Raw genomic sequence first — 7,932 nt, forward strand, 5'->3', positions numbered from 1 at the left:
TCTAGGCCATCCCAAAGCCACGTGCCCTAGGGCAGCCCCGCCCATCTCCAGGCTCCCGAGTCAATTCCTAATCCCTAATTTTAAAAATCTCCACAGGTGCTCGCTTCGGCAGCACATATACTAAAAATAAAATAAAATAAATTTGCCCTGGGCGGTGGTGGCGCACACCTGTAATCCAGCACTCTGGGAGGCAAAGGCGGGTGGATCTCTGAGTTGGAGGCCAGCCTGGTCTACAGAGTGAGTTCCAGGACAGCCAGGGCTCTACAGAGAAACCCTGTCTTGAAAAAAACCAAATCCAAAAAATAAATAAATAAAAGGAACAATACAGAGAGGATTAGCATGGCCCCTGCGCAAGGAGGACACGCAAATTCGTGAAGCTTTCCATATTTTAAAAAAATCTCCCACAGGCAGTGCTCACCTTTAATTTCTACACTCACCAAACAAAAGCTGGCAGATCTCCGTGAGTTCAAAGCCAGCCTGGTCTACACAGCAGGCTGGGCTGCATAATGGAAACAGCCAGTCTCAAAAAACCAAACAAGGTTTTCCTCCAGGCTACTCTGATGAGGGTATTTTCTCAACTGAGGTTTTTCTCTTCCCAAATGGCTCTAGCCTGTGTGAAGTTGGCAGAACACTGCCTAATAAGGTGAAAAACAGCATCTTTCAATTAATTGCAATGAATCCCAGAGCAACACAGGATTATCGGCTTATGTTTCCTTACAGAGGGGCCTGGGGTGTGTGCCTCAGGGCCTGGGGATATGCAATAGAGTAGAGGAAGGTCCAGCTAGCGCAGGCCTACGATAGGGCACAGCTCAGATGCAGTGGGTGTTAGTTAGCCTGTGTCTGGTGAAGGACTGTAGGCCTAGAGCGCATAGCCTGAAGCTCGGCAGTTTTTTTATTAAGTTTACATTTATGTGTTTATCTTGTGTGGGGAGGTGGGGGTGCAGAGGTCAGAGGACCACTCACTGGTCCAGGAATCCAGCTCCGGTGATCTGGCTTGTCTACTGAGCCTACCTACTGAGCCATCTCACCAGCCCACCAGTTTTTAAATATATAACTTTTTAAAAGAGATTTATTTACTGTTACATCTAAGTACACTGTAGCTGTTTTCAGACACACCAGAAGAGGGCATCAGATCTCATTACAGATGGCTGTGAGCCACCATATGGTTGGTGGGATTTGAACTCAGGACCTTCAGAAGAGCAGTCAGTGCTCTTAACTGCTGAAGAAGGCACTGTTCTAAAGTTGGACTGTGTTGTTGACTGCACTGTACTGAGTATGGATTCACTAGAAATCTCTGAAAGAGTGCCTTAAATGGTGGCACACACCCACATCTTGAATCCCAGAGGCAGGCATATCTCTGTGAATTCAAGACCAATCTAAATATTACCTACAGCCAGAACTACACAGAGAAATCTCCAAAACAAGCAAGAGAGGAAACAAAGAACTAGACTATGCAGGCTGCTATGGGGCCGGCTGCTAAGGATCTGTAATCCCAGTGCTTGGGGGAAGGGGAAGGGAAGGTAGAAGAATTAGGAGTTCAAGGCCAACTTCCCCTACCTTAGCCACCTGGAGGCCAGCCTGGCTTACAAACCTGTTGTGGCGAAGCACTTCTGGAATCCTAACCCTGGGAAGGCAGAGGCTGGCGGATCTCTCTGGAAGAGAGAAGCCATCCCATGCACCTGAGTTCCTTGTCTTTGTGTTGGTTTTGATTTTTGAGATAGAGGTCCTTTATGTGGAGCCCTGGCTGTCCCATTGTCCCAGAACTCACTCTGTAGAAAAAGCAAAAACTAAAACAAAAACAAACAAAAAACCCAGCTGTCTAGATGCTGAACTTGATGACCTAAATTGAGTCCCTGAGAGAAAACCAATGGCCCAAAAATGACCTCTGACCTCCAGAAGCACTCAATGGCATGTGTAGCCTATCACAACAAATAAATGTGATTTTATACACACACACATATGCTTGCATGGGGCCTTGGGTTTAACACTCAGCGGCACATGAAACTGCCACGCCTTGGTTTCAGGAGAGGTGGCTCAGTGGGTAAGACACGGACTTTTCTTCCATTCCGAGCACCTCCACGATGGTTTGCCATACGTGTGACTCCAGTCCCAGGAGATTCTGTGCACTCTTCGGGCCTCCAAGCTTGCACAGACACCGATGCAGGCAAGCACTCAGAGATTACTCATGGACTTTTCCCCCATCTTTTTTATTTACTTATTTTGGGGTTTTTTGGTTTTTGTTTTTGAGACAGGGGTTCTCTGAGTAGCCCTGGCTGTCCTGGAACTCATTCTGTAGACCTGGCCTCGAACTCAGAGCTTTGCCTACAGCCCAGTCCAAATGCTGACACTAAACATTTGAGTCAACACCTTACCCCCCAACCCTCCTCTTCCCCGAACCTCGGACAATATAAATTTTTTCTAATTAAAAAGAACTTTTCAGCTGGGCAGTGGTGGTGCAGAGGAAGGCGGAATTCTGAGTTCAAGACCAGCCTGGTCTACAGAGTGAGTTCCAGGACAGCCAGAGCTACAGAAAAACCCTGTCTCGGAAAAAAACAAAACAAAACAAAGAACTTTTCATGTTTTAGAGGATCAGGAGCCCAAGAGAAGGTGACAGGGACTAAGAGAGTAGGTACCAAGCCCTTATATTGTCTAACTCCACTTCTATTCTAGGGACTGCCCAAAACCATTACTTCAATGGTGACTTTTTTTTTTTTTTGGTCTTGTTTTATTTTTGTTTTTTGAGACAGGGTTTCTTTACTTTTAAAAGAAAGATTTAAGATTTGTTTATTTTATTTATGAGTACATTGTAGCTGTCTACAAACACCAGAAAAGGGCATCAGTTACCATTACAACCACCTGGTTGTGAGCCACCATGTGGTTGCTGGGAATTGAACTCAGGACCTCTGGAAGAGCAGTCAGCGCTCTTATCCTCTGAGCCATCTCTCCAGCTCCCAGGCTGTCCTGGAACTCACTCTGTAGACCAGGCTGGCCTCAAACTCGGAAATCCACCTGCCTCTGCCTCCCAAGGGCTGGGATCAAAGGCGTGAGCCACCAATGCCTGGCTTCAAGGTGACTTTAGATGAGGGAGAATCCGTGTAGAGATTGAGACTCTCGGGATGCCGAGGATGGTTTAAACAGCAGGGGTTAAGGTCACATTCCAGTAAGTGGGGAAACCTGCCAAGCTTTCCCTGCGTGGTGCCAAGGCTAGACCAGTATCCACAATGGGTGAGAATACCAAGCCCCTACCCCAGTCTCTGAGGTGGTGTGGTGGTGTGGAAGCCTAAGGAGGTAAGTACGGAAGGAAGGGCCCTTCCTTAAGCCGCAGCCCCTGCCCGGAGCTACAGAATGTGTTTACATATGAAAGCTGCTCTTGAAACCCTTCCTCCGGCAGCTCCCGTTCCGTGGCTCCACCCGCCTTTGTTGGCTTTACTTTCCGCCTGGATGCTGTTATTTCTTCTGGTAAATCTTGGAGAGAGTGGGACCAGACCTGTCTCCGGTTTCTGCTACTTCCGTTGCAGTCCCTGGGTCTCCTCTGCTCCCACCTCCTCTGCAGTTCTAGAGGCTCTTCTGGGGGCTGTAAACTGCCCTCCCCAGGAGCTCCCGTTTCTGTCCTTCCTAAATTGTCCTGCTTGTTTCCACTACTTTATCTTGCCAGGGACTGTTCTGTGGGGTATTTTAAGTGTCAGTTCCCTGGGTGAAATGGAAAATACATACATACACGAATGAATGAATGAATGAATGAATGAATGAATGAATGAGGTGTCTATTTTGGGTGGAGCCTGGTTTGTAGACCTAGGACCTGCGTTTTGGACTTTGCCCGGGTGGATGACCTTAGAGGAAATTAGCTTCATAATACAACAGGAGGTTAAGATGTTAACTAACAGTGCCCACTTCGAGGGCTGATTTCCCCGACGGAGGAAGATCTGAGTGCTGTCCGCTTCCACTACTTTAATCGTTTGTTTTTTTTCTTTACCAAATATTTTTGCAGGACTGGTCACTGTGACCTCATAAATTTCTCCCTCTAAAAACTGATCCATGCTGTCTGCCTCTTCCCCTCCAGGGCCGAGAATTTTTAAAAATATTTGCAGGCCATGTAGTCTGATAAAACATTATGTTCAGGGCCAGAGAGATAGCTCACCTTGTAAGGGCACCCGCCCACAACGCTCCTCGGCGAAGAGAAACAACTGCTCCCAGCTAGCTGTCCTGCCGCAGGGAAATACATTCTCAGGCACACACACTCTAAATAAGTGTAATTAAAATTTTTTTAAATGTCTTCAAATAGATGTAAATTTTTTTTCTTTTCAAAATGCCTCCATAACCGCTGTGATAAGGTCAAAGCAACCTGGGTGTTTTCTCAAGGCTATGACACCGCGCTGAGGCTGGGTCGGCTTCCTGTGCTCATCCTAGCCTTCCTGCCGGTCAGCTCCACCGGGTTCAGGTTTGTGCCCTCAGGACTCAGACCTTTTCAGGTTTTTCAGATTGATTTGTGCTATGGGCTGTTTGCTGTCTGTTTCTTGGGTCTGTTTGGTTATTTTGTTTTGAAATTTATCTTTATTTATTTATTCATGTATTTATTTATGGATTTTGGTTTTTTTGAGACAGGGTTTCTCTGTGTAGCCCTAGCTGTCCTGGAACTCACCCTGTAGACCAGGCTGGCCTCGAACTCAGAAATCCGCCTGCCTCTGCCTCCCAAGTGCTGGGATTACAGGCGTGCGCCACCACCGCCCGGCACTGATTTATTTATTTTTAAGACAGGGTCTCGCTATGTGGTCCTTGCTGCCCTGGAGGTTGCTGTGTAGGACGGGCTGACCTCCAATTCAGAGATCCGTGTGCTTTTCCTGATCTCATGCAGTGCAGGAGACCCCACATCGGGATCTTCTCCAGCGCACAGGTGCTTCCGTTACCTTTGGCTCCGTCAGCGAGAGACTGAATACCTAAACCGGACACCCTTGCGCCGCACAGTGGCCGGCAGGCTTTGTGTGGGAGCTGCAGAGAGAGGCCCACTTCACGTGGCATCAGGTCGCAGGCAAAGCCAGCTCCGTGCAGCTATGCGCCCGAGGCCGGTTTTCCTGCTTGGTGTCTGTCTTAGTCGGGGTTTCTATTCCTGCACAAACACCACGACCAAGAAGCAAGTTGGGGAGGAAAGGGTTTATTCAGCTTACACTTCCATGTTGCAGTTCATCAATAAACGAAGTCAGGACTGGAACTCAAGCAGGTCAGGAAGCAGGAGCTGATGCAGAGGCCATGGAGGGATGTTTCTTACTGGCTTGCTTCCCCGGCTTGCTCAGCCTGCTCTCTTATAGAACCCAAGAGCACCAGCCCAGGGATGGCACCACCCACAAGGGGGCCTCCCCACTTGATCACTAATTGAGAAAATGCCTTACAGCTGGATCTCATGGAGGCACTTCCCCAACTGAAGCTCCTTTCTCTGTGATAACTCCAGCCTGTGTCAAGTTGACACACAAAACCAGCCAGTACAGTGCCTAAGAAACACGCCATGTCTCTGCCCCTTTCCAAGGTTCTGGAACCTTCTACTTGAAGTGCATCTGCCTCTAAGAACTCTTTTCATTACTTTGGAGTTATCAAACAATCCAGGATCATCTATCAAAAACAAAACAAAACCCAAGAAACGTGGTGGCTCCCTTGCATGTCTGTTTGTACCACACAAGTGGTAGGAAGACAGAAGAGGACATCAGGTCCCCTGGAACTGCAGTGGTGGGTGGTTTTGAGCCACCAGTGAGCACTAGGACTCGAACCTGCGTCCTCTGTGTCTCAGACGTGGTACAAATGGCTGAGATGTGTATCTATCACATCAGACCTGAGCCCCTCAGTCCCTGCCTGTTACAGGGCCCTACTGGGCACCATACGCAGCCCAGCACCCGAAACTTCCCAGGCCCAGGGGTGGGGACACCCTTTCCCTACTCATCGCTCCCCGGAATCTAACCATTTGGTCGCCTCATCCTTTTCAGGTACTTCTTGTGAGCCTCCTGGCTGGTGCACCTGCTTCTCCCTTCTCTCCTCCCCCGCCCACTCTGCTCTCCTTCCCCCCCCCACTCTGCTCTCCTCTCCTCTCCCCGCCCACTCTGCTCTCCTTTCCCTCCCCCACCCCCCCCACTCTGCTCTCCTTCCCTCCCCACCCCCGCCCACTCTGCTCTCCTCCCCCCCACCCACTCTGCTCTCCTCTCCTCTCCCCGCCCACTCTGCTCTCCTTCCCTGCCCACTCTAATTACTTGCATGGGGTCGTTATTCTCTGGACTCTGCCAGATGCGTCTGCCTCTGGCACTGATCTCCCTTTTATCTACTGGAAATTTCACCTTCACCATACCTGGGCACACTCATCTTTTCCCTCTTTTTTCTTCTCTTTCTTTTCACTCTGGAAGAGCAACAAGACTTAATGATCCCCCATTTTAAGAATATTTCATCAGATGCAAAAACTTTTTTTTTTCAAGACAGGGTTTGTCTGTGTAGCCCTGGCTGTCCTGTAACTCACTCTGTAGACCAGGCTGGCCTCGAACTCAGAAATCCACCTGCCTCTGCCTCCCAAGTGCTGGGATTACAGGCGTGCGCCACCACTGCCAGGCCTGCAAAACCTTTTGCATTAGAGTATTCAGTTATCATGATTCGGGTTCTGGGGATTTGATCCCCGAATCTTGTTGTCGTTGTTGTTGTGTTGCAGTTCTGCCTCACCTGGTTCTCACTCTGTCGTCCACAGTGATGCTCCTGCTTTAGCCTCCTGAATGACGGTGGCGCATTCAGTAAATACCCAGACACGGGGACCTAACATTACTCAAGACACAAGAGTTAATCCAGAAGGGCTGGTCAGTCACCTGGCCAAGGGACAGCCCTTCAGAAAGGCAGGACCACAGCTGGTGTGATCCTAGAGGAGGGGTGGGATGACTACACCTTTAATGGCGGACGGTATTTTCCCTTTCCCCAAATTCCCACAAGCTTCCGTGAGTGTCCGTTGGGTCGGCTCATCTTGCTGAGGTGCGACATTTTTTTGTTTGTTTCTTCCAACACTGGCCCAGTACACTTTCTTCTGGTTCTCTGGGTTTCCCTATTCTTTCTCCAAAGCTCCTATCCTGCCGCGTGCTGGTTTGTCCACGGTGCGGCTGACTTCCACGCTGGCTTAACTCAAACAGTGCGGCTGCTTTGTTTTCTTCCTTGCCTCTATTGTCTTCTTCGGGTTTTTAGGCTATGCCTGCCCTGGTTCTGTCACTACTATTTTTAACTCCACTCGACCAGTCTTCCTTAAATAAACTTTTCTTGCCTTATGAATTTTTTAAAGATTTATTTATTTTCTATTGATATGAGTACACTGCAACTGTCTTCAGACACACACTAAAACAGAGCATTAGATCCCACCCAAGACGGGGCCGTGCCCGGGTGTCGCCGTGGGGGCCTCCGAGATGGAGGGTGCAGTGTACGTGGCAGGAGAGGAGGAAGCCTGGAGTTAAGGAAGGCCCGGGTGGGGGGCAAAGTCTCTTTCTTGGGCTAAGAATCTTAAGAGGTAAAGATACCAGACCTTTGGTCATTTTACTGTTAATTCTTTTCTTTCTTTCTTTCCTTTGCTTAAGATTTAGTTAATGTATATATGAGTACACAGTAGCTGTCTTCAGACACAGCAGAAGCGGGCATGAGATCCTGGGTTAGAAACAACTAACAGCAGGTGGAGAGATGGCTCAGCGGTTAGGAGCACAGACTGCTCTGCCACAGGTCCTGAGTTCAAATCCCAGCACCCACGTGGTGGCTCACAGCCATCTGTAACGGGATCCGATGCCCGCTTCTGGAGTGTCTGACATACACTGCACTCACATAAAGTAAATAAGTCTTCGGAAAAAAGCAAGAAAGCAAACAGAACTTCTCCCGCGTAGGAGAAAAGCCACGGGCATGGGCGGCCTCCAGCGCGCTCTCCCGACCGCGCGCACTGAG

General features: G+C 49.0%; 1 pseudogene; it reads left to right on the plus strand.

The window, feature by feature from the left end:
• The first annotated feature begins 293 nt into the window (after nt 1–293).
• LOC127676620 (uncharacterized) lies at nt 294–391 on the plus strand (annotated as a pseudogene).
• The last annotated feature ends 7,541 nt before the right edge of the window (nt 392–7,932 follow it).

This window comes from Apodemus sylvaticus, chromosome 1, assembly GCF_947179515.1.
Source record: "Apodemus sylvaticus chromosome 1, mApoSyl1.1, whole genome shotgun sequence".
Classification (NCBI taxonomy): Eukaryota; Metazoa; Chordata; class Mammalia; order Rodentia; family Muridae; genus Apodemus; species Apodemus sylvaticus.